Source organism: Pipistrellus kuhlii, unplaced genomic scaffold (assembly GCF_014108245.1).
Source record: "Pipistrellus kuhlii isolate mPipKuh1 unplaced genomic scaffold, mPipKuh1.p scaffold_m20_p_3, whole genome shotgun sequence".
Classification (NCBI taxonomy): domain Eukaryota; kingdom Metazoa; phylum Chordata; class Mammalia; order Chiroptera; family Vespertilionidae; genus Pipistrellus; species Pipistrellus kuhlii.
The window spans coordinates 151,579,421-151,607,330 of NW_023425529.1; the positions used below are offsets into that span (position 1 = coordinate 151,579,421).

At 42.4% G+C, this 27,910-nt stretch overlaps 1 protein-coding gene and 1 pseudogene across 5 annotated transcripts in view; one reads left to right on the forward strand and one right to left on the reverse strand.

Moving 5' to 3' along the window:
- Positions 1–27,910, forward strand: part of CLYBL (citramalyl-CoA lyase) — a 218,964-nt gene that overhangs the window by 74,271 nt on the left and 116,783 nt on the right. The window lies entirely within an intron of this gene.
- Positions 10,060–10,158, reverse strand: LOC118730999 (annotated as a pseudogene).

Below are 27,910 nucleotides of genomic sequence, written 5' to 3' on the forward strand. Positions count from 1 at the left end.
TCACTAAGCCAGACCGGCCAGGGCTCTGTGTTTCACATTTTGAGGAACTGGGAAGCATAAAGTTTTGTGCCTAAGTTATGAAACTAATTATGAAGCAACTTTAGTCAGCTATCATTAGGCTTGCCTCTTGCACTAGGTTTTAAGTTTCTTGAGGCAGGATCATTCTTGTTCCTCTCTGAGCCCTCCTCCCCAGTCCAGCACCCACCAGGTGACTAGTAGGTTCTCAGAAAATTGTTGAGAATGGAGCTGAGCAATGCAGTGCCCCTTGCCTATGACGTCACCAACACTCCTGATTCTCAGACCTGAGCCCCCCTTCCCTGTAACCAGTGACAGCTTGTCAGGAATACAAGCTCTGTGTTGCCCAAGGAGCTTTCCAGCTTGGCGCTGACCCTCCTTATCTGCTGTGGGGCCTTCATCTGACTCTCGGGACTTCTCCGGGCTGCTCACACTCACAGCAGCATCAGGACCCACTCCGGGTGGTGCAGATGCTTTAAGGAAGATTATTTTAAGCACCACAGGAACCCCGCAGAGGCAGGGCTGGTGGAAACCCTGGCATTTGGGTGCCTGGCCCCTATTTGACACGGCTCATACATGTGCTTTGGAGGGATTTGGACAAGGAGGCCCTAAAATGCCTCTCCAGGCTTTGACTTGGAGTGTTACGTAAGAGGTTTAAGAAAGCTTATTTTAAGACTTTCTCAGAAGACTAGAGCAGCATCTCTATGATTTATTCTCCACCTTTTACTCAGAGCCTGTGATCTGAAATAACGTCTATTTCAGGTTGGATTTAAGAGACAGGCAGCCTCTACTGAATGGGCCACCTTTGATGTTACAGTTCCAAGGAGGGGAGGGACAGATGGAACAAAAGTCGCAATTGCCCAAATTTACAATAGCTTTCCAGCAGCAGCCAGCACAAAAGAAATGTTAATACAATAAACTGTAAATGAAAGGAAGCTAAGCGGGATTTATGGCGGGTGCAAACCTGCAGCCAATCGCTGGACCTTCCTCCATCGGGCAGGCATTTCAATAGTCATCAGAGAACTGAGTTCATTTAAAAGTCAGTGGCCACTCTGCATCATCCCTCCTTCCCTATATGTCTATGTCTCTCGCCCCTTCAACAGATTTCCTGCAGAAACTTGGGAAATCTGGTAGAACAGTTTGGGGGGAGAGATCAGTCACCAAGGGCTGAAACCTGAAATCCTGGCTGTGCCACGGAGCACACATCAGCTGTGAGCATAGTCACTGCAGCTGCAACCAAAGGCGTCGTTCTTCTCCCCCCCCCCCCTCCCCTCTGCCTCCCCCCTCCTCCTCTTCTTCCTCCTGGGTGGGGGTTTCTACAGATACAACAGATGGCCAGGGCGTTTCTGTGTTCCAGCCACAAAGTGAGCCTGTCACTCGCCGGTCAGGCACTTACCCATCCGTCCGGGCCACTGCTGTAAGCGGCTGTTTTGCACCTTTGGGTTCCTGCAGTTTTTGTTCCCATTTAGGCTCACACATACCTTTACCTGGGTTGTAACGTGTGGCTTTTCGTTGTCTCCTTGTCCAGACTGCTGTCCTGTTTTTTGTTTGTTTGTTTGTTATTTTTTAATTAGCCGAGAAGCACAGTCTAGATGGAAAATTGCTTTCTGAGATCACTGTTCTCTGAGTCCATGCCAGGAGGGGCTCCCTGTAATTAAACACGTTTGAAGAGTCCTCTCTCTTGCGAATGTGCTGTGGATGTCAGCGCTTTCCCATCAGCTGCAGAGTTCTGTTTCGGGCCTGAGACTTAAATATTAATATTGATACTAGGTGTAATTAGAAAGAAAACTTTATCAATCAATTAAACATATTGATTTATTTAATTTTCATTGATATGAAAACCATATCAATCAATTAAATATGGAGGATTTCACCCCTTTTGGGATTTGGTGGAAAGCCATGTTTATCCCTCTTGGGGCTAGGAAGATGACTAAGCATCGTGAGGCACCGAGAGGAAGCTGGATAGGGGGTCGCCAGTTCAGGAGCACAGATGTCAGCAAATTTGAAGTCTTCGGTCTTGGGTTGCTAGTCCCCACAGCGAGGAGAACAAAGTCCCCATGCAAATCTAGAATTCTGACTTTCAAAATAAAGCATCCGTATTTCAAATTCCTGCTACCGTTTCGAACGCTGCACAAGCAGCTGCACAAGTGTGCACACAGAGTGCCATATCATCAGGGCCCCTTCCTTGTGGGGGGTCAGTTCATGAGTAAGTAACGAAGGATGAAGGAAGCCTTTATGAGTTTCGGTTTAGAGACTCAAAATATAAATTTAGAGCCACAGCCTGTAAGGCAGCCGTTAGAAAGAGCCTGACATTCTGTGTTGAATGGCAAGCTCTCCTCTGCAAATCTCGTATGAAAAAGACTTTGCAGTCATTTCTAATAAACACATGGGCAAAGTTATGGGGTATATGGCAGTCTATCACCAAAACCAGAGTGCATACTCAGAGCTCAGGAGTTCTTCAAATCCTTATCAGAATCCCCTGTGTTTTCTACCATCACATTTCTTAAACATCAACTAAGACTCAAAAATAAGAAACCAGCTTTTAAAATTCCAAATTACTGGAATTAAAATCCACTATTCAGGTCCCAACATATGATACAAAGCACATGGTAAAAACCAACTTGATACTTCCTAGAAGGCCCAGATTTGGGCAAGAAAGGAAAAGAAAGAAGAGAGTGTACACATACTCAACCTCTATTTTTCCCTACAAATGTGCACATGTATATTTCATGACCCATATTGTCTTCTGGTCCCATCTTTTCTGTGCATTATAGCAGAGCTTATGTTTTTCTACGGATTTCTGCTGCTGGCGTTTTCCTAAACCAGGACCCGGAATATTTAATGTTCTATCTCACCCACTGAGTCACCCTCTTTGAGCTGCTTTCTTATTTTTGAATCTTAGTTGATGTTTAAGGAAGGTGACAATAGAAAAAGTGGGATTCGGATAAGGATTTGGAGACCCCTGAGTTGTGAGTGTGGCACTCTGGCTTCCTTATCCGTAAGAGGAGGCCAGAGTCCTGGAAGGCTGGCTGCACAGAGGTGTGCTGACAGTGCTGTTATTATCTTCCTGTTTCATTTCATTTGCAAATGTCACAAGCTTGTGATTTTTAGTCTCAGTTGGATCCTCTTTTGTGCTAGTGGTGCCTCTGCTTTACCACTCTACCCCACTCACCCAAAGCTCTTTTTAATATATGTTTTTATTGATTTGAGAGAGAAAGAGGAAGAGAGAGGAAACGAGAGAGAGAAACGTCCCTGAGAAAGAACCATCAATTGGCTGCCTCCTGCACAGCCGCGCCTGGGGCTCCAGCCTGCAAACCAGGCATGTGCCCTGACCGGGAATCTAACTGTTAGGTTGTTCAACCAACTGAGCCACACAGGCCAGGACTCCCCACGGCTTTTTAAATCTCAAGGTTAGCAGGCCACTGGGTCAGCAGGCGTATTTGGCAAGATGCATTTGGTTTAATATTAACAAGAAAGAGATTAATTAAGGATATTAATGTGGTTTAACATGAAATCTTATGAGCCCTCACAGGACACACGAAACACCAATCCATACAACATTTACATATTCATATGCTTCTAAGCATTTTGAAGACTATTCTGGCTATATATTTTTTTTTCAGTTTTTGGTATCAGATGGGCTCGGGATGGTCACGCTTTGATGGCGTTTCCAGTAGAGGAATTAGCATCATTTCTGGACCCCCACCAGAATTCTGTTCAGGCTATATGTAGTCATGCGAAGTCATAGGTTAAATGATTAGGGAATAAAATGTCATTTGACGTGACAGAAATGAACCCTCAGAGGCCCTCAGTTCCTCTGGGACTTGCTCTCACTTACAGTTCTTGTGTTAAGTAATTTTATTAACCGAGGCAAGGAGGGGCATGCGGTGACAAGAGAAATACTTTTTTGCTAACATTTTAATCCTTATCACAAAATTTACTGTGTGTGGCTTTCTATGCATTTGTAGCTATAGAGGCCTGGAAGACGATGAAAGAGTAGAAATTAGAATGCGTTGTTTTTCTTCCCAGGTGTTATTTCCAGCATTGTACGAATTGTCAAAAAGATTAATTGTTGTTGCTTGCAGCTAAACAGATGATAAATTTTAAAATTATATTATTACTGTGTGTCAGCATAAAAGCTCCGTGTCCCCAGTGCGTCACCTTCCTCTGTTGCTGTTGACAAGGTTCACGTTTTATAGCACACCGCCAGAAGGTGTTGACATTTATTCAGATCACTGATTAAATGTTTTAAAAACGTGCCACTCACAAACTAACCCCGATGTTCTATGAAAGAGTCATTTTTTAGGAGTAAGATTTTTTTTTCCTTCGTCCCTGACACAGAAGAGATTTTAAACATTGCCATTTTTTTTTTTTAAACCTGAAGTGATTATATTTTCTTATTTTAAATTGTGGCACAGAAGAGAGAATGTTTTTTAGCCTTCTTGTTTCTTCTCCTTCTCAGGAAAGGCAACAACACAGTGTAAAAATACTCAAGGAAGGTGCTAAATGGCTACTTGTAAACCCCCCTTGTTGGGCACAGGACCCAGGAGTGGGACCACGAGGATAGTGCTGAGGTTGTGTTGGTGCGGGACAGACTGGTGTTGCGACTCCTTTACAGTTCAATGCTCTGACAGCCCTCGTGCTACAGAGTCTAGCCACAGACAGCTTCCACACACAGCTAGGCCGTGTGGAGCCTCCGTGTTCCTTCCCACACTGCGCCGCTTGAAGATGTCGCTGGTCATAGGTTTTTGCATTCTGTGGATTAAATAACCCACTTACACCTCCTCCTTTTATTGTAATTTATAAAACAAGGTAAAAAAACAACAACCACACGCAAAACCTGTCATTATCTCAATACGTTGAGATTCTGCTTCCTGGCAATTGTCGACAGTTTGGCTCAAATAAACTCACAAAAATTCTTAAAAAAGAAAGAAATAGCCTGGCTTTTACCCCAAGGCCTCACTAAGGCCAGGTGTGTATTTGCTACAGTGATAAGCATAAAACCTCAAGAATCAACATTTGAGTGCTCTTCTTTTTGATGTATTTGTGGGACACAGTCAATATATTCTCTTGTTCCTCTGAGCACAGCATGAAAGAACTTTAAAGCAAATATTATAATTTCTTATTCATGATGGAAAAGTTGGATTTCCCCCTCCCGGATTGTCAGGATTGCTCTGTCGGTGTCAGTGTGGGCTGTGGATTCTCCCGCTCTGTGCAGAGGAAGCTGACATGACCTCAGTGATGTTGCCGAGGATGATGTCAAACAGCCGTGAGCCCATGTCGATTGTCACTTCACCCCAGCATGGGGCAAATGTAGAGATGTTTCGGTGACAGCCTGTGTGCCCTCGGGGACCAAGTCTCCAAATGATCTCTGTGACCAAAAGTCTGTGGGAGGTTACGGATCGCTCATAGCAGCAGTAATGATAGCTGTCAGTTACACGGCACTTAACGCGTGTCGGGACCTCTGCTCACGTCACACACATTGTCTCACTGAGTCCCAGCAATGTAGCAGCAGCAATGTGTGGGTGTGTGTTTCCTCGTTCTTAGCCCATGAGTGAAGTAGGGCTCAGGCACCCCCATAAGTGGCAGCCAACATTTGAACCCAGGCATGGCAGATTTTAGAGCCACATCCCATTTGTTCAACAACTACTTATTATGTGCTAGGCACTGCTTTTCATCACGTGTCTTTTCATCTGTTTTTAAACAATTTAGTTTACTTACTATTATTATTTTTAAATATATATTTTTTTAATTTCAGAGAGAAATGGAGAGGGGGAGAGAGATAGAAACATCAATGATGAGAGAAGATCATCGATCGGCTGCCTTTTCCACGCCCCACAATGGGGATCAAGCCTGCAACCCTGGCATCTGCCCCCTTCCTCCCCCACCAGAATCAAACCATGGCTTCCTGTTTCATAGGTCGATGCTCAACTACCAAGCCATTCTGGCTGGGCTGTTAGGGGCTTTTAAAGAATTGGCTCAGGGGGATGGGAGCAGGCTAGAAGGGGTCAATGAGGTGAGGAAAGGTACATATGTGATACTTTCAGCAATAAAGATTTAATTTTAAAAAATTGGTTCAGTATTGAAAAAGGAAGCTGCTTGTAGAATTCCCTGCAAGTTCCAGATTAAACACTGGAAGCCTTGAGTTTTTCTGCCTTAGAGCAGGTATGCAGGGAAAGGTTAAGATGCTCCCTGGAAAATGCCTCCTCATGGCTCCAGCTCATTTAGTGGGGCATCGGGAGGTGCCTGAGAGCTTCTGACCTTCTGTCTAAGTACTTTGCTCAGTTACTCAGGAGCTGATACCATCAGTGGGCTTCACGGAGCTGAACTGGGGACAGAGGGGTGAGATGAGTGAGAGGAATGCTTTTCACTAGGAACTCTATGGTAGCTTTCTGGAACCATGTGCATATACCTTTTCAAAAGAAAATGACTCTTTCTCATAAAAGTGTAATCTAGTGGAAATGGGAATTTCCTTGGATCCAGACCATCATGCCAATATTGGTAGTTCTAAGTTTATCTTTATTTTGTAGGTTGAGCCACCACTCAGTTTGTGTTTCCGTTCACCTTTTCACCCCTTATTTCCTGGGCCACCAACTCCACAGTGCTTCCTTTATTTGATTAACCATAGCCTCTTATATGAAGTTGGGTGATTTTTTTTTTTTTATTTCTTCCTGCCTCACAACTCTTGTGTTTTTTGTTTTTGTTTTTGTTTGTTTGTTTGTTTTTTAAGTGAGTAGATCTCTTTGAATGGCATTCGTTTCATAAATATATTCTTTTCTCTATAGGAGATTTATTCAGAAAAATCATGTAAATTTTTGTTGTTAATCCTCACCCGAGGATACTTTTTCCATTGATTTTTAGAGAAAGTGGAAGTGAGGGGGGGTGGGCAGTGGTGGAGAGAAAGAAACATTGATGTGAAAGAGACACATCGATTGGTTGCCTCCCATATGTGCCCCAGCAGGGGCCAGGTGTAGGACTACAACCCAGGTATGTGCCCTTGACCTGGATTTGAACCCAAGACTCTTTGGTACAGGGGCTGACAGTCTACCACTGAGCAATACTGGCCAGGGCTAAAAATCTGCTTTCATGCAAAGCATTTGTTTTTCCCCCTCAAAAACGCATCTTGTGTTTAGAATAGAATAGAGAATTTGACCTTAGTCTTCTCCTATCTACTAATTGGAAACTTCTCTTTAATATATCAATAGGCATGAAAAAACTTGTACATCTATAATAATAAAATGTAATATGCTAATTAGACCAGATAGCCAAACTACCTTCCGGCCATCCTTCCAGATGAAGCTGAGGTGGCAGGGGCCAAGGCAGAGATGGTTAGGGACAATCAGGAAGGCAGGTGAGCAGTTAGGAGCAATCAGGCAGGCAGGCATAGTGGTTAGGGGTGATTAGGCAGGCAGGTGAGTGGTTAGGGGCCATCAGGCAGGCAGGCAAGTGGTTAAGGGAGATGAGGCAGGCAGGCAGGCCAGTGGTTAGGAGCCAGCAGTCCTGGATTGTGAGAGGGATGTCTGACTGCCTGTTTAGGCCCGATCTCACAGGGATCCCTGTGGGATTGGGCCTAAACAGGCAGTCGGACATCCCCAAGGGGTCTTGGATTGTGAGAGGATGCAGGCCGGGCTGAGGGACTTCCCAACCTCTGTGCACAAATATCGTGCCTCTAGTGTACCAGGTTATATATGTGGTTATATATGTACCAGGTTAATAATTTGGATTTTTTTTCAATAGGTGGATTTACACATATGTTGATATATATGCGATTTGATATGTATGCTATTTTGTTGTATTGACAACAAGCTTCAAAACTTCATATGTCAAATTTTCTGAAAGTGTTAATATCATAGATATTTTTACACTTAAAAATGTTGAATTTCGTGCCAAAAAAAAAGAGCATTTGCAGGAAGTTTTCATTCATTACTTTATTTTGAAGAAAAAGCTATTGTATACTTTGGGAAGTTTATGGTGAACATGCTCCATCTCAAGATACTTGTAAACGCTGGTTTAAATGCTTTAAAAGTGATGATTTTTATGTGAAAGACAAAGAACGTCTCGGTCAACCGAAAAAGTTTGAAGACCAACAATTACAGGTATTATTGGATGAAAATGCGTGTCAAACTCAAAAACAACTTGCAGAAATATTAAACATTGTTCAGCAATTTCCTATCACTTACAAGCAATGGGAAAGATTTATAGGAAGAAAAATGAGTGAATGAAAGACAAATGGAAAAAAAAAAGTCATCCGTAAAATGTTGCTTCAACAGCACAAAAGAAAGTCTTTTTTGCATCAAATTGTGACTGGTGATGAAAAGTGGATTTATTTTGAGAATCCCAAATGCACAAAATCATGAGTTGATCCATGTCAACCATCAACATTGACTGCAAGGACAAATCACTTTGGAAAGAAGACAATGCTCTGTGTTTGATGGGATCAGGAAGGTGTGGTATATTATGAGCTTCTAAAACCAGGTGAAACTGTTAATACTGATCACTACTGACAAATAATAAATTTGAACCATACTTTGATTGTAAAACGACCAGATTATGCCAGAAGACCCGGCAAAGTAATTTTGCTTCATGATGACGCACCATTACACACTTCAAAACCAGTTAAAGACACGTTAAAAGATCTTGCCTGGGAAGTATTAATCCACCTGCTATATTCACCAGACCTTGCTCCTTCAGATTACCACTTGTTCCGATCGATGGCACACGCACTTTCTGAGTAGTACTTCAAAACATATGTACAAGTGGAAAATTGGGTCTCTGAATGGTTTGCCTCAAAACAAGAAAAGTTCTATTGGAACGGTATCCACAAATTACCTGAAAGATGGGGAAAATGTGTAGCTAGTGATGGACATTACTTTGAATAAAGCACTTTTGATGTTTCTCTTAAAATTATTATATTTTATTTTAAAGTCCACATTATTAACTGGTGCACTTAATATAATAATGTATAGTGTTCATAAACACATGTAGAATGCCTATATAAATTTTATATTTATAAAACAAAACCAAAGCTTATGTGTAGAGAAATACTTCTGTGTCTGTAGTGCTCACTGACTTCTGGAGGAAGCCGGTGCTGTGCTCTGATGGCCGTACCCAGCCCTCAGGAAGTGCTAAGCCGTCTTCACGCACTAATGATGTGCAGATCTTTCCTCTTCTCCTCTGTGGGTGCACCATTCATTTCCTCCAGACCTCCGGACCTCCAGACCTCCAGACCATCTTTTTTCTTTATCTGACACATTATAGCGAAGAGTAAAGGAGAGACTTATTCATATTACTTTGATGATGTCATTCTCTTTTGGGTAATTCAATGGTTTAGTTATAGGGATGTTATTGCAATGTTTAAAGCCCAGGTCTGACTTTTAAAATAGCCCAGTGGGAATAGGTTGATTTCCTCTAAATCTAAATTATGATTATAAACTAATTTGGATGCTAATTAGGACTTAAATACTGATCATATCATTAACTTGTTTGTCTAATGCTCTGGTGGGAAACACCCAGCCCACGGGCCATGTAAGGCCCAAGAAATCATTTGGTCTGGCCCTGCCGAGGCAGTGGGGGGAGTTAATTAAATGTTTGACCAAATATAGCAGGCTAATTTTTAAGTTGATAATTTTGTATGGCCCATGAGTGATGTTTATAAATATCCAAATGGCCCTTGGCAGAAAAACGGTTCCCGAGCCCTGGTCTAATGCAATGCATTTCTTTCTTTGATCAGTTCTGTATTCACATTATGACCTGTGAACAGGGTATCCAACCAATGTGTTGAATACTTTGTGCCCCAGGGACCCAGCAATGTACAGACAATCCCAAAAGAGATAGATCCACACCCCAAGATTGGGAGCTGTTGGGCAGTCAGCACTCAATAAATACCTGTTGTTTACATTTATGAAATTAATCCAGTAGACTGATTGTCCCAGATTCTTTTGTTTTTGAAGAAAGAATTAGGGATGGGGCTTGAGGATGGGAGGGACTTTGATTAAGGTACTTCCTTATCCAGCCTCGTTTCCCCACCCACAGATATTAGAAAAGCAAAATGTGGAATGCTTCACGAATTTTCATTCTTGGGTAGGGGCCATGCTAACCTCTGTATCATTCCGATTTTAGTACATGTGCTGCCGAAGCGAGCACTGTTCCAGATCATTAAGAACTTGGTTAATAGACTGACTTCCTTCATCTGTACAGGTCATCCCTAGCTCTTAGCCTTTTATCTCCCTTAGCATCGTGCACACAACCACATTTTGAAAGCATTGAGGTGACTCTCAGTTATCTAAAGCAGCAGTCACCAACCTTTTGGACCTCATGGACTACCAGTGGTCTGTAGACCACTGGTTGATGACCACTGATCTAAAGCATTTAGGAAACCTCAGCTGCTTTCACCTGACCTGACACATTGCAAGGATGTACTGTATCTGTTTACAACATTTGCAATGTTTGCAATATTACGTGTAAGCAAAATACAATGAAGGTATTAAACATGGAATTACCATATGATCAGCTATTCCACTTCTGGGTATATATACCCAAAAGAATGGAAGGAAGGACTCTTAACAGACATCTACACACCCATATTCACAGCAGCACTATTCACAGTAGCCATAAAGTAGAAGCATCTCAAGTGTCAAATGATGGAAGAATGGATAAACGAAATGTGGTATATCCATTCAATGGACTATTATTGAGCCTTAAAAAGGAAGGAAATTCTGGCACAAGCTACAGCACTGGTGAATGTTGACAGCATTATGCTAAGTGAAATAAATCAGATGGAAAAGGACAAATACAGTATGATTTTACTTACATGAGGTAAGAGTAATTCATAGAAATAGAACATGTAATAATGGTTACCAGGGGCTGGAGGTTGGGAAGTTAGTTTTTAACAAGTATAGAGTTTCAGTTTGAGATGGCGATGAAAGTTCTGGAGATGGATAATAGTGACGGTTGCACAATAATGTAAATGTATGCAGTGTATGCAGTGCCACCGAACTGTATCCTTAGAAATAGTTAAAATTGCTATGTGTGAAGAGACACAAGGAGAAGAGGGCCATCTACAAGCCAAGGAGAGAGGCCTGGAACAGGTCCTGCCCCCGCCCTCAGAAGGAATCAGCCCTGCCTTGATTTCAGACTTCTAGCCCCAGAACTGCAAGATAACACATTTCTGTTGCTTTAACCCAGGGGTCCTCAAACTTTTTAAAGTGGGGGCCAGATCACGGTCCCTCAGAAAGCTGGAGGGCCAGACTATATGAACTACTAATTCCTACTGTAACACCTCGGCTGCGCTCACTGCCCAAAAAACCTGGCGGGCCGGATCAGACTCCTCTGCGGGCCGCATGTGGCCCGCGGGCCATAGTTTGAAGACGCCTGCTCCACTCGGTTTGTAGTACTTGCTACAGCTGACATTGTCATCCTCAGTATTCTGTGTTTCTCGTTGACCTGAGAACCTAACTCTGCCTATTTCCTGGCCAATGGGAAGTACATCTGCTCCTTTTCAGCTTGTACTTCCTCCCTCCCTCCCTCCCTCCCTTCCTTCCTTCCTTCCTTCCTTTCTTCCTTCCTTCCTTCCTTCCTCATGAAATAGCATCCAAAAAAAAAAAAAAATGTTCCTAGTGAGAACAGGTGTTCAAAAAATTCCCATGCTCTTTCCTTCCTGTGTCTTCCTATAAAGCTGTAGTTGAAAGTTTGTTTTCTCTCTTAGCACATTTCTTCTCACCTTCTCAGCTTGACTTCTCTTTCTCTGAAAGATCATAACCTTTTATAAATATTTAACTCCCAGAGATTGCCCACCCTCTTCCAAATTCTTGAGGAGAGGTGGGAGTTTATTTTATAGACTTTGATGTGTGAATTCTTTCAGTAAAAGGAAATGTAGATGAGCAGCTGTATGAAATGAAGTGATTGGAAAGATGTGGTCGAGAGGAGAGGAGAGCCCTTCTCCTGCATTTCAGTGGCTGGTGTCCCTCCTACCTATCTTTAAATTGGTGGCTTGGGTTTTTCTTTGTTTGTTTGCTTTGAAAGAAACTTGAGATTGGACAGTGTTTCTCCTTCCCCTCCAGAGGCCCAGAGCAATGTGCCGGTTGCATTCTGGACTGAAGAGCACTAACATTTGTTCTTTCTGAGGACCGTCTGCTACTTTTCTCCGCCTCAGTGAAGCTGGGGGAATAATAAAGCTGTTATTATTTATACTGCCCAGCATTTTTGTCAGTGGTCTTTGTCATTGAGACTTCTGAGGTCAATGTAGGACGTAGGGAATTGGTGAGTTTTTATCCAGCAGGGAGAGATGGGGTTATCAGTTTTCTTAGTCCTTTTCTTTGCCCTTTCTCTCTGCTGTTCTTTCACCAGCTTTATAGTGACCACTGACCTCACCACCCTTGTCCAGCCTTTGTCTCCTTGCTGCTACCATCACCCTACTGATCTGCCTCTTCTCATCTGTACTATTCTCATAACTCCCAACCATTTTCCTGCCACTGGGGGATATATAAAATCAGTCTTCTTAATCATCAAGTTTCTCTGTGGTTGCTCTAAGTTCCCTCTCACTTAAATATCCTTTTCTTCAAGGCAAAAGGAGTAATACTTGGTCTCGGGAAGGGTAGGCCTAGGCTTACTCTCCTACCCCTCCACTCCGAAAGGAACCTGCTTCCTGCCTCCCTAGTTTCCTCAGGGAGACGAGCCATTCTTCCTCTTCAGTGTTACCCCCTCCTCATTTCCTTCTTCTCCTTGGGGAATCTTGGTGCGCCGATTTAGCCCCTCTCTCTTAAAACAAAAATTATTGATTTCAGAGAGAGAGAGAGATGGGAAAATCAATGATGAGAGAGAATCATTGATCAGCTGCCTTCTGCATGCCCCCTACTGGGGATCAAGCCCACAACCCATGCATGTGCCCTGACCTGGAATCGAACCCTGACCTACCATTCATAGGTTGACACTCAACCACTGAGCCACACTGGCTGGGCTCTCTTCTTCTTCTTCTTCTTCTTCTTCTCCTCCTCCTCCTCCTCCTCCTCCTCCTCCTCCTTCTTCTTCTTCTTCTTCTTCTTCTTCTTCTTCTTCTTCTTCTTCTTTTTTTTCTCCTTGCCCCTTTGTAGAAATCTTCTCCATAGCCTACAAGATATTCTACACACCTGCTTGTCAAAATGAAATAAACCATAAACTTTCCTAAGCTGTTCCAACTTCTCTTGATGCCTAACTTCTTGTACAGTAGTCTGCTTCCACATTCCCTATCATCTTCCAATAACGTCCCATTGAATTCTTAGCCCCTTAGGGCCATGTTCATCCCTCCAACCCTGAAACTGAACCCTAAGGCCTCAGATGCCTTCAGTATTGCCAAATCCAAGCCCCTGGTTTTTTTGTTTATTTTTTAAATATGTTTTTATTGACTTTTAGAGAGAGAGGAAGGGAGAAGGATAGAGAGAAAAATCCAATGAGAGACCAACATCATCAATTTGCTGACTCCTGCACATACCCCCAGTGGGGACTTTGTCTGCAATCTAGGCATGTGCCTTGACTAGGAATCAAACCAGTAACCTCTTGGTTTCTGGGTCAAGGCTCAACCACTGAACCACACCAGCTGGGCTCCAAGCTCCTGTTTTTCATCCTCATGCTAATTGACTCTTTCCAGCTCTGTGGTGCTGTAGATCATGTTCTATTTCTCAAAACTCTCTTCCCTCTCCCCCAGTATCAATGACCCTAATCTCCCTGGATTTCATCCTTCATAGGAATATCCTTTTCTGTATCCCTAAAAGGGGTTTTCATCCTTCAGTGGACCCTAAAATCCTGATGCTGCCCAGCGTGTCTTTTCCTCCAAGTCTTTTCCCTCAATGATAATATCTTTTTTTTTTTTTTTATGATGGTCTCAGAATCTTATTTTATCATGGATATTTGTATGGCTATTCAAACTTTGTATATATCAAACTGAGTTTATTAGATTTCTGAAAAAACATTTTCCTAAATAATGACTCAGTATTAGCACTTACAATGTTGTGTTGTGATCTATCTCTTTGCAACTAAAATTTTAAAGCCACAAAGGGCAAGACTTGTGTCCTTACAAAATCTGTGTTTGATTGTTGCTGATATATGGAAAGGCTGCTTGATTAAAAGAAAAAAGAAAAAAAAAGGATATTTAAATGTTTATGAAGTAATATAAGATACAGAGTTTTAAAAGTCAAAAAATTATGGCCCTAGCTGGTGTGGCTCAGTGGATAGAGCGTCAGTCTGCAGACTAAAGGGTCCCGGGTTCGATTCTGGTCAAGAGCATGTGCCCTCGTTGCAGGCTCAATCCCCAGTAGAGGGCATGCAAGAGGCAGTTGATTAATGATTCTCTCTCATGGTTGATGTTTCTCTCTCTCTTCCTCTTCCATCCTTTCTGAAATCAATATAAATAAACAAACAAATAATCATAAAAATAATTCCCTTCCATTCCTCCTCCCCTCCCCCAGATCCCAAGTCTGACTCCTAGCTTCCCAAACAACTACTTTGAACTCTTTTGCTGTTTGACCTCCAAGCTTTTAAATAATATGCTGTTACTCTTGATTTTTACTTCAGTTTTAGACATTATCCCTGGACTTCTTCCTATAAAAATAAGATAGTATATCTGAAAAACAAGATGTGCTATCATTCTCCTTTGTCATACCATACCCCTGTATACGCACTGCACACTTCTGTGTTTATCCTATGCCAATGAAAATACTGTTCCCAGCTGAGCCACGTACTACACTATCCTTGTTCCTATTCTTGTAAAACTTCTTTCTTTCTCATATGACTTTTGTTCCCTTAGAGTTCATCACTGATCCTATTTTTTATTGACTTTATTTTCTACTTAGGTAAAACTTAATTTTTTTCTCCAAACTCTCTAATAAAGTTATCCATATTAAGCAATGTATCATTTCCTTTTTTACAAAACTGTTTAAGAATCCCTTCTGTAGCCTTCTATCCTGAACTTACTTTCTAGGCCAGCTGCATTTTTATGTTTCTAGGACTTCTCTTATCTATAATCCTGATTTTTGTGACTGACTCTCCAAACCAAGCCTTCTTTCTTGGCTTACTTCTTCATTTGGGGTTGCATATCATAATAGTTATGTGAAAAGGGGTATTTGACAGGAAAAACTTGTTGTGTGATTTTATATAATATATCTGAAAATATCTTCAGTGTTCTTTAGACTTCATTGAGAATGTTTTCTTTGGAAAAAAATTTTCTCAGAGAATATTTAAAGGCATTGATCCTGTGTCTTCTTGATCCCTTTTTATATGAAAATTTTCTCCCCTCTTGAATATTCTAACATTTCTTTATCCCTGGTCTTCTCAAACTTTGCAATGATATATTTTAGTGGGAGTCATCTATACTAATAAAAGGGTAATATGCTAATTATACCTGATTGACCAGATGTCTTCTGGACATCCACTGTCTTTCTGGACAAAGCCACGGTGGCAGGGGCCAAGGCAAAGGTGGTTAGGGGTGATCAGGCTGGCAGGGGAGCAAGCACTTAGGGGCAAGATCAGGCTGGTGTGGGGGAGCAAGCAATTAGGGGCACAATCAGGCTGGCAGGCAAAGGTAGTTAGGGACAATCAGGCTGGCAGGGCTACAGTTAGGGGTGATCAGATCAGCAAGGGAGCAGTTAGGAACATCAGGCAGGCGGGCAGAATGGTTAGGGGCGATCAGGCAGGCAGGCAAATGGTTAGGAGCCAGTGGTCCCAGATTGGAGAGGGTGCAGGCCGGGCTGAGGGACCCTCCCCATCCCACCCTCGTGCATAAATTTCATGCACTGGGCCTCTAGTTTTAAATAATTATGTAGGTTTCAATAGGCCTGTCAGCCTGGAAACTTGGCTTTCAGTTCTGGGAGCTTTCCTTGAATTTCTCTTATAAATTTATTTTCCCCACTTTTTTTAGTTCCTCTTTCTCAAATTCTCATTGTGTGAATGTTGGACCTGTTTTATTCTCTCATTTTTTATCTTTTCTATTTTCCATTTTTAGTTCAGCTTTTTGGACGCTTTCAACTTTATTTTCCACTACTTTCAAAGAAAAAGTATTTTGCTTTTATATTTTTATTTCCGACAGCTTTTTCACATTCTCGAATATCTTTTTTAAGTGATATTTTTGTTTTTCAGATGTACTATCTTATTTCTTCTATAATATTAATAGGAAGTGGTTTGTTAGTTTTATTCTGCTCTCTGCACTGTCTGTTTCTCTTGAATGCTCTGTCTGGTTGTTGTGGCCTTTCTGTCCCATTAGTACCTCCCATTGAATGTCCGATTTGTAGGAACTTAAAAACCAATACAGAGTTCTTTGTCTGTGCTCATTGACGGGCCTCACTGAAGGCTTATCAGATGGCGACCTGACACCTTCACCAGGGGATCACCGCATATCAGTGTGTCTGTTGGGCTGTTCTCTTGGGCCCTTCGTTGTTACTCAGAGAAGAATCTTCCAACCGTTTGGCTTCTGGGGATAAAACCAGGCTGGCAGCATTCTGGAAGCCAAGGGGAAGAGGCCTGGAGAATCCCCAGCTTTCCAAATGCAAACTTTCACTTCCTCCTAATTTTCACCTCCTTGACCAACTCCTCCCCATTGTTTGGCTGCCACAGATTGGAAGCTGTTTTCTTCTGTTACTTCCTTTGCTCTACTGGAATGGGGAAGTTAGTAGGGGGAGGGGTCTAAGTGCCCTCTGTATGGATTTTCAAACAATCCTTTTGTTTAAACCCACAACCTTGCCTTCAGAGGTACCTGGGCCCTCCGTTCTTAAGCTTCCCCAGAATTCTCTTGTGGAGACAAGCTTGATCCCTTTTGGCCTGGCATCCACACCTCTTTGTCCCATACTGCTGGCCGTTAGTACTTAGCTTTCCCTTTGTTGATTCCCTTTCCTTTTTCCGAATTTGTGAACATCTGTTATAAGAGGTTTCTTCCTCCATTGTATCTGTTCCTATGGGTTTATACTCCTCCCCCCTTTAATGTGGGTGTTTTTTTTTTTTTTAATATTTTATTGATTTTTTTTTTACAGAGAGGAAGGGAGAGGGATAGAGAGTTAGAAACATCGATGAGAGACATCTACCAGCTGCCTCCTGCAGACCCCCTACTGGGGATGTGCCTGCAACCAAGGTACATGCCCTTGACCAGAATTGAACCTGGGACCCTTGAGTCCGCAGGCCAACGCTCTATCCATTGAGCCAAACTGGTTTCGGCAAATGTGGGTTTTCTTAAAGGAAGTGGAGAGAAACACTTATTGATCAGCCATGTTTCTGCTTTTGATTTTAGTATTTTGATCTAATATTCAGCCAACCCTATGAACTTTTATAAGTATTGTATATTATGATTATGGAATTTATTTTTTAAATTTTGTTTTATTGAGATGAAATACAAGTAACAAAATGTATCACTTTAACAACTTTTAAATGTACAATTTGTTGACACCTAACTACATTTACATTGTTACAACCATAATTATCATCCATCTCCAGAACTTCATTTTATCAAACCCCACACCCATTAAGTAACAGCTCCTCATTCCATCCGCCTCTCAGCCCTGGGGACAGCCACTCTATTTTCTGTCTCCATGACTAACTACTCTAAGTACCTTAGGTGTGTAAGTGGAACCATACAGTATTTGTTTTTGTGACTGGCTTATTTTACTCAGCCTAAAGACCTGAAGCTCATCTATGTTGTGTGTGTCAGGGTTTCCTTCCTCTTTAAATCTGAACAACATGCCATTGTATGTACACACTATACTTGCTTATCCCTCCATCTGTGATGAACACTTGGGGTTGCTTCCACATTTTAGCTGGTGTGGAATGCTACTTACACACACATGTACTGATCTCTCTTGAAGACCCCACTTTCAGTGCTTTCCATTATATCCAGAGGTGGTTTGGCTGATTCATACAAAGGGCTTCATTTATTTTCTCAGAGCCCAAGCCAGACCCCAAGCTGCCTTGCTGTTTCCTTGGGGGACATCATTTTTCTCGTTCCCTATTCGTGGACTAGATAACTCTTTAAGGGGTCCCATGGTCCAATTCCCTCACCTTGCACCAGTGTGGACACTCCGTCTCCGGCTTTGGTCCATGGCTGATACCCCTTTGCACACAGCATCACAGCCCTGGAGTCCCTGCGTTGTTTCATCACTTTAAGAGTTCATTTCCTTTTTGTTTCAAGCTCAGTGGTACATTAAACCCTTTAAAAATTTTTTTTTGCTTTAGATTATCCAATATTTGTATATATTTTAAGCAGGAGTGGGGTCTGCCATGAACCTTATTCGGTCTTTGTACTGCTCAGCCCAGACACTGATGACTGACTGACTGACTGAATGAATGAATGACTGAATGACTGAATGAATGGGTGAATGTTTCACCTGCAGAAGCAGATGGAAGCCGTGTTCCTGTGAGTGACGCCTGTTATCTGTTCAGGGGTGCCGGGGCAAGCAGGATTTGCTTTCCCAGGAGGACGTAAGTAAAGAAAGTTCCCAGTAAGCAAAATGAAGAGGGATAGGACTTCTTAACGTGCTTTTTCTTTACGTCCCGGAACAATGGGAACGTTTACTGGCTCCCACTGCTTGCTGTCCAAAGGTGGACTGACAGCGGACAGAGGAGTGAGTTCCTAGACCGTTTGCTGGTAGCTCCACGCAGCATCCTGACCAGGAGGAAAGATTAAAGGATGCCAGAGAACAGGGCGCAAGGCCTGTTTATTTCCCCCCTCGCCCCAGTTTTAAGAAAAGTGTGCCTTTGATGAGATATAGCCGCAAGCTCTTGTTTTACATTTTCCGTCAACCACCTTTGTTAGAGGCTGGTTATTGATGCCGTGCCCTGTTTTAATTCACACTTCTCGGCTAATCAATTACAGCGTTTATCCATTAATCAGGCGTTCTGACAGGGTCAGTCTCTGCTTTTGGGGGTTTTTGTGAGGGGCTGCACGTTATCAAGCAAGGAAGAATGCCCAGGAGCTCACTTTAAAACAGTGTGACTTTCCCAGACTGGTGGACTTCCGGAGCAATAAACATCTAGTGGGGATTTCATATGGTGACTTTTTTTTTTTTTTAAATATATTCGGTTGATGGGATTTTCTCACTGAACACTTCATTAGCAGGGCTGAGCATTAGTAAAGTGTGGACAGGTGTGCCTCTGCTTAAGAAAAACAGAAACATCAAAAGGTAATTATTCCCATCACATACAAATGACTGCATTTACCTAACAAAGTAGCATTGAATCATGAGCTTCCTTCCTTCATAGTAAGTGTTTACAAACAGTCTCTTCTCAGCAGTGGAGTTCCAGAGCAAAGAAACTTAAAGCCAACATGTTTCGAGCTGCTTCTCCATGAAAACCAATCCAAAATGTCGGGCAGCTACCTCTATAATTATAATGTGAGTCAAGCAGAAAATATTTTATAAACAAAAGCCGAGTTTATACATACATTTCTAAAGCCCATCTTTTACACAAAGTGTTTTAAACCTTTGTATTCACATCCCCACACATGTATACACACACACTTTTCAGGACCCCTCAGGCCTTTACCATTTTTTACAACATAAGCAGATGGAAAGTGTCAGAAATAAAATCGTGTCATTTCAGCAAGGATAAGAAACAGAGGTGGCAGCATTTAATTGCAGAGTTACAGTTTGGGCATATAAGTTTACCAAACATAATGATGCTAACAGGTTTCAGCCCTCTTTTTTTTTTTTTTTTTATGACAGATGTACCAACATTTAATTGTTGTTGTTGTTTTTTATCAAGGGTGGAAAGAAAAGACACTTCTGTAGATTTTTCAATTCTCCTTCGTGTCACTTAGCTGTCCTCACCATTGTCTGAGCTCCTTTCTCTCATCCTTTCTGCTGCAATGAGTTGTGTCATTCCCTCATGATCAGCACTTTTGTTGTCTTTGTTTTTTGCTGTACCTCAGAAGTCCATCTTTTCTTTCATCTCCTTCCCATTCATGCATGAGGGAACAGTTGTGCCCTGTTGTGGGGATGTTCCGCTGGGTTTCAAACAGTAGGGTTTCTTTTTATTCTCTTCTAAATAGTACAATGGGGCTGAATGTCTGTTGCAGAATGCACACACTAATATGCTAGGCTATTTGGTTTCTAAGAAGTCAATAAAAATACTACATTTAGGCTTAGTCCTTGGCTTGCTTTTCCCCCCTGTTTGCCTTTCAAGTCTTCTGTTATAAATCTGTCTGTTTGTTTCTGATCGGAAAATACAATCTTCCATATTAAATCGAAGCGTGGAATCAACAAACACTTAGAGAAAAATGTTCCTGGCGGCGGAGTACTTTCACACTAAGCAGATTTGGCAGTCTGCACCCTCCCTCAACAAGCGCCTAGAAACACCCGCCAGAGCTAATTAATGGCAGCTACAGCTTGGAGAGGATGCGGGGAAGAATGGATTCCCAAGTTGGTCTTGGCAAAACTTTGCGGTGTAGGAAACTAGCCGTAGGAAACTAGTATTGAGAGATGTGCAGTGCTGACCTTGCCTGGTTCTCGTTCTGGGGGCAGGTGAGTGTGAGCATGAATGTACCTACTCACAAGCACAGACCCTAAAGTCCACCACAGCAGTAAAAGGCTAAAGACATAAGAAGCTAGAGATGTCTTAAGACACTTTGTTTTCATATTCAGGGACAGTCTTCAAAATCCTCCTTAATGAGGTCATAAGAGAAAAAAAAAATGGAACAAGTGTGCCTTGTGCATCTCACTGGGGCACGCCATCAGGGTCACTCACCACCAGGATCCTATTTAAAAAGGGATTGGGGTGGTTCAATCAAGCATTGCATTAAGAGAGAGACTTTGATTAATTCCTTCTCTTCTCTTTTGTGCCACAGATAATTCCAGTAAATTTGTGATACTTTCTGCTTAGCCAGGGCTGAGGCTTAAAGTTCTTGGTGCGTCATGCTGAGTATTCGCATTTGTTGGGCCTACTTGGTGATGAGGAAGGAGAGCGCAGGCTGCAGACAGCTCTCTCATCTTTGACGAGCAGGGCCCGTCTCAAACCTGACCGTTCTCTGAGAGCTGGGCTCAGGGAAGACTCACCTGCAGGCTGGTGGCAGAAGGGAAACGGGTGTAAAAGAAGGAAAGACCTAACAGTAAGTACGATGACGATTTGTGATTTTATTAGCCAGTGACACTCCAATAAATTCATTTTTTTTTAAAGGCCGTGTTTTGCCATGATTCACTTTTTTTAAGGTACTGGATCTGCCTCTTATTCAGAAACTTGAAGCTTGGGGAAGTTTCGGGAATGGCTCTCAAAGGAAACAAAAGCAAGAAAGGGACAAGTGCGGGCTACCAATCTGTGCTATCGCTACGGCTGCGGGGAGAGTCAGGCTCCCAGGATGGTCAGGAACAGGTGGAAACTGGATTCTGTTGTCTTTTTATTTTTTATTTTATTAAACTAGCCAACTTCGTTGAGAAACCATCAGAGACATGGAAGAATATTTTAGTATTATGTTGTAGAAACTCAGTGGCAAGCTTTAATTCTTTTGGTTGTTTTGATCTCTAAACAATTTAGGATGTGTTTTAAAACAGCTTAAAAAACACACACCACAAATTCAGTCACATACCTGTTGTATTTTACAAGCTGATTTTGCAAAGGCACATAATGTTTACATTATTGCAAATGCAAAGTCTATTGGATATCCATACATTTGGGTGATATTGAAAAGTTGCATTTGGGTTCTGATGGACCGGGACAGTTTAAAAAGGCTGTTGTGGTGGTGTGTGACTACCCTCTTGTTCGTGGTTTACTCACTATGTACATGGAATAGGTTTTTAGGGCTGCTGTTTTCTGCCCTCTTAACTCAGCCCCTGCACATGGGAATAAAGGCAGCAGGCTAGTAGTCCTGACTTGAGGAAGGTAGTTTTGGGTATGGATAGATGGAATCCCTCCCATCTTTTCAGTGAAAGGCCTTATTTTTCTGTTGAAAGAGGGGTAGTTGGGTTTATTTTAATGAAATTATGCATCAGATATATTTATGTAAACAAGTTAAGGCAAAATGTCAGAATTAATTAGTTTCATGATAATTATTACTATCCTATTAAATGCTTAATAGCCAATCATAGTTTATAAAATTATTTTAAATGAAGAAGATGGGAGACTTCTTATTAATTTTTTTTTTTTGTACTATTCCCAGGTTAAGGAAACACCCACTTTCTGCCAGGCTCCTCGTATTATAACACCATTGTTATAATTCTCAATGTATCTGGTTTTTCATTTATATTTGCAGTGATTATTGTAAGTTGTGGAAACCCCTAAGTATCCTAGTTTTTTTTTAAACGTAGTTTTATTGATTTCAGAGAGGAAAGGAGAAGGATAGAGAGACAGAAGCATCAACCTCCTACCAGGGATGGAGCCCGCAACCCAAGTATGTGCCCTGACTGGGAAGTGAACTGTGACCTCCTGGTTCATAGGTTGACGCTCAACCATTGAGCCACGCCAGCCGGGCAGTATCCTAGTTTTCATCATCAGCTTTGGCTGTGGAGTGATGATATTGTCTCTGAAGCACATCTGTAAATAGATTACTCAGGCCTGGCCCTAGTTCTAGGAATGCTAACTGAAGTGGCGTGAGTGATCGATTTTCAGACTTGAAACTTGAGAGAGTCATGGTGGCAGAGTGGTGTCATGGGAAGGACACAGAGAGTCATGGTGGCAGAGTGGTATCCTGGGAAGGTCATAGGCTGTCACTTTTCCTTACCGGAAAGGGAAGAGCTACTGCTCAGGTCTTGGTGTGAGAATCAAACCAGCACGGGGCTTGGTCCATGTGATGTCTCCCCTCCCTCTTATTCCTAAGACATAGGTTTCTACAGGACATCATCAAGAACTTACATTCTGGTTCTCATCACGCACACGAGCATACCAGGAAAGTTACCTGGTCATTACTTTATGCCACCAAAAAGGGTACAAGAATGTATATTCACCCTGGTGGAGGGGAGCAAAGAGGGGGGGGGGGGGAATGAGGAACATTTGTAATAATATGAACAATAAAGATTTATTTTTTAAAAAAGAATGTATATTTAGAATTTGAAGCATAATTACAGATATTTAAAGTATTTCCTATAGTGGAAACCTTCCAAATTTTGCTTTTTCACAATCAGCATGATAATTGCTGAGAAGAAAGAGTCCACAACCTGAACTTCCTCAATAAAATCAAGGCTGTCTGCGTTTCTTCCATGGCTGCAGGTCCTTTTTCAGATCCAGGTTTCAGAGGGAGGCAGGGCAGAAGGTCCTCTCATAAAACAGCAGAGTGTGGTCCTCGCCTTCTGAAACCAGGTGGGAAAGGGGGATGAACAAAAGCACATCACCCTCTCTCAAACCTCCTCAGGTCAGATCTAGGATCCAGAAGGTAGGAAAAGTAGGCCACCTAGCAAATGAGCCAGTTCCTTTGAAGCAGGCAGGTAAGAGATTGGACTTAAAAATACATCTAGTCCTCTCTCCCACAGCCAACGGGTAACAAATGCAAGCTGAAGAAATTGTCCTTTTAAATCTTACAATAGACCTCACAGAACCTTTTGGCCTTCCTTTACAGAGAGGATTAGTATTAATATTGACAGATCTCATAATGCTGCTTTTAACGTGTTTTGTGATGACTATTTCCCCAAACCCATTCAGTATAAACTGGGTCTCAATACTTAAAATACAGCAGGTTTTTTTTTAAACCTCCAAGATAGCTGTTCTGCTTTGGAATGCTGAAAACTTCTTTCTGCATAGTTATGTTCTAGAAGTTCTACCATTGCTCTTTGCACCACAAAAAGCAGAACGCAAGGACCATCCAGTTGCCTTCGTCCTGTCGACCAGGATGAAGAACTGAATTAAAAGTTCGTATCACCTGACCAGTTCTTATCACCTGACCAGGGGTTAGCACCAACCTATGAACCAGGAGATCACAGTTTGATTCCCTGTCAGGGCACATGCCTGGGTTATAGGCTCCATCCCCAGTAGAGGGTGAAGAAGGCAGCCATCAGTGATTTTTTTCTCATCATTCATGTTTCTATTTCTCTCTCCCTTTCCCTTTCTCTCAAATCAATTAAAAAAAAATATTAAAGAAAGGTAATTTCTCACTTTAAGCCAGAAACAACCAGCACTGAAAAGGATGATCTGGTCTGACTTCTCTCATCTTTAAAAAACGTGAGCCCTAAAGCTGGGAAAGTGTCTTCTCAGGCTGTGGTGTGCCTTCCACATTATTGGTGACCAACAAACGTACTCAGCCATTCACAGAGAGACGATGCACATGTGGTCTTAGCGCTGAGACCCTCCACCTAGAGGCCATTCACTCAGCCTTTCTTCCTGGCCTGTTAGGTGGGACTCCTTTGTCTGCTTGAATATCAGTTGTGTTTAAGGAAAGGACACAGGCAATAGTGGTCAATGGCACATGCCCTAAATGTTTCTCTGAGGCGTAGTATCTTCTGTGTGCTTTAGACACATGGGTTTCTTGGGGCTGACTATCTTCCAAATTTGATGGGCTTTGGAAATGTACAGAAATGGGAGGAGGGGGCCGAGACCGGTTTGGTTCAGCGGTAGAGCATCGGTCTGCGGACCGAAAGGTCCCAGGTTCGATTCCAGTCAGGGGCATGTACGTTGGTTGCAGGCACATCCTGGTGGGGGGTGTGCAAGAGGCAGCTTGTCTATGTTTCTCTCTCATCGACGTTTCTAGCTCTCTATCTCTCTCCCTTCCTCTCTGTAAAAAAATCAATAATATATATATATATATATATATATATATATATATATATATATATTTTTTTTTTTTTTTTTTTTTTTTAAATAGGAGGAGGGGAAAGATAAGCCATAAGATATATCCTCACTCCTCTCCTCCCCTCCAGCGGGGCCCAAAGAAAGTGCAGATGGGCATTGGCCCATTGGTGAATCTTTTTCTTTCTCTGTCAGTTAGCACAGCATGATTTTCGTCTGCTGATAAATGTTAGGGAGAAGGAGGGGCACTGCATCCCGGACCACTTTCAGCCTGTACTGGAGTGTCTTGTAGGCGTGACTGCCCTGACTCCAAGTGACACCGTCACTCCAACCCACCCCCCATTAGTGCTCTGTTAATATTGCTAGTGTTGTTGCCAGACCAGCCGCTGGCTAGAGGGTAGCCGGGGATGGAGATGATCTTTCCAAGGCCTTGTCACCATAGCTGTACCTGTACCTGTGTGCACTCAGGAAACTGGTTCCTTGGTTGGTAGTTAAGGCCTCAGGTTCCTGGGTGGACATCCATTCAATAAATGGGCTAGCACCACCACAGTTTGCAAGTGTGTAGACAGCGTGGTGGCCTGGTGGCAGGTGGGAGTGAGTGATCTTCCTGGGGAGCCTTGGCACTGGCCATGCTGGGCAGAAAACATTTGGCTGCACTGCTGACCTCTTTGTTAGTGAGAACCTGGGACTTGACTGGCGCTTTCCCTTCATCTTTCTTCGGACGGGCCATGCTAAGGCTCAAGAAGAGGGGCAAGATGGCTCCTTCCTGCGTGGGGTAGGGCTGGGGGACAGGGCGCCTCAGAGCAGGAGCCCCAGAGGCCTGGGGGCAGCAGTGCAGCCCATGTAGCCCAGGGAAGCCAGCAGCAGGTGCCACTGCCTGGAGCTTCCGTGGGAGGACCACGAAACCACAGCCTGGAGGATGGCAGCGTAGCACCCGCCTGAGAGAGACCCGGAGCCCCAGAGTGAGCATCCCCCAGAGGGGTTTGAGGATGAGGGTGTTATTACAGCCAAACATTGGCAGGTTGTTTTATATAAAGAAAAATAAACATGGACTGTAAAGTTATATGGATTGGTATAGTCAAAATAGGCTAGCAAATCCTTCCTCAAAAGCTGAAGATGACTTTAATTTCTTCACTTAAATAGAGCCTGGCCACAGAATAACTGACTCTCTAGCTTGCTTTGAAAAAGAAAAGAACACCTCAAAACATTGAAATAAATCTTACTCTGGTTCCATGGAAAGAACAGAAATATTTGCAATTGGTTAGGCTGCCATAGGAGATGAGGCCCATTAACTTGCTCTTCTAATTTAAAAAATGCTTTACAATAAGCATTATCAATATCATATGGGGAAGGGAAATTTATTTAAACTAATTTAATGTATTTGGCTTCTGCATTCATTTATTTATTCATGTCTATTTAATTAGCATCTGTTATATACCAGGCATTAGCCAGGGTCAGCGAAAAGAACATGAAAATCGCCCAGTTAGTGTGGCTCAGTGGTTGAGCATCGTAGCATGAACCAAGAGGTTGCTGGTTCAATTCCTGGTTAAGGCACATGCACTGGTCACAGGTTCGATCCCCAGTAGGGGACCTTCAGGAGGCAGCCAATCAATGATATTTCTCTCATTGATGTTTCTATCTCTCTAGCATTCTCCCTTCCTTTCTCTAAAATCAATAAAAACATATTTAATTTTTAAAAAGTACACGAAAATTATGACACCTCTTAAAACCTTTTGTCTCTATCCACCCCACGTTCTTCCTTATCTTGACTAGAGCTAGATTAATTTTTAAAATCTTGTAATCCCAGTAGTGTAATATGCAATAGGGATGGTTAGAGAAGAGACAATCTTTAAGAAATTTTAATTGCTGGGCAGTTGGCTCTATCGGGGAAATTAACAGACTTGTCCGTGTAGGCATGGAGGGGCTGTTCAGGCTGCACTGAACCCCTGTTGTAATTTGAATGCTTGAAAATGCTTTCCATTTTATTGTCAAAATTACTGCCTTGACTTCCTCCCTCTTCATTTCCCCCTTTTCCCTTGCTTTTTATCCCGTGCACCGCCAGTATACAACATAGTGATGTTTAACTACTTCCTGAAGGCATTGTTGGTCCTCTGGAGCACTGGTTTGTTAGGGATGCAGATAAATGGAGGTTCAGCCCGTGAACTACAAGTCGGGCTAATTTGGAAAATCTGGTTCCTCTCCTCCTAGGAAATGGCTCACACTCCTCCTGTAAAATAGCTGTGTGTGTGCGCTTTGTACTCCTTCAGAAAGCTAGAGCTGGGGGTCCTGCTTGTGCTATAACTGGAATTTACTTGGCAGTGGCCAAGCAGCTTTGCTAGCAGGTCTGTCCCTGCCGGGGAAGGCAGGGACAGGTTCCGTCTCCCGTGCTGCCTGTGGCATGTGTGCCTTTGACTTCCCTTCTCCACGATTCTCACTGAGTGGGATGTAACCTCACATCTCTCACCAGATGTTGCCTCGCCATCTTAAAGGGAAGGAGAAAATTAAAATGGATGTTTTGAATGTGTTCCACTTTTGTTTTGTTCAGGCCCCAATCTGAATGAGGCAAAGAGGTTAAAATCTTTTCTTGTTCCACCTGAGTAAGCATGAAAACCTACAATCCTTAATCTTTTAAAAGAAAAACAACCATCCTCTGTTTGTGGGATTTCTGATTCATTTCTTCCACCCTGCTCCCCTGCTCGGCATTTTTTTTTTTTTTTTTTTTTTTTTTTTTTTTTTTTTTTTTTTTTTTTTTTAGTCAAATACTGTCTGGACTTTTGTGAGCCAATAACCTCCCTCTCACCTCTCCCCCTCCCTCTCCCCCACCCCTTCCCTGTGGTCACACAAAGCAAGGAGCCCACAAAAGACAGAGTTTCTGAGTTTGTATTTAAAAGGAGGATGAAATGCTGGATATATTTAGAAGTAGAGAATGGATCTGTTAAAACTTTATTTTAAAAAATCAAGTATTGGTGTCAGGATAGGGGGACTAAGGAACATGAGAGAAATGGAAATTATAAATAAATGAATAAATAAATGAATGAATGAATGAATGAATAAATAAATAAATAAATGAGAATATAGCATTGCTCTTTGTGATTCACACCAAACCGACTTTTCTTTAGTGCAGCACAACCCGGTATGGGTAGGTATGGCAGTGATTTCAAACCTCCTAGGTTAACAAGTGATATTTTAAACAATGAGAATCCCACAGCAGGCAGGGGAGTGGGAGAGGAAGCTTTCTACTTAT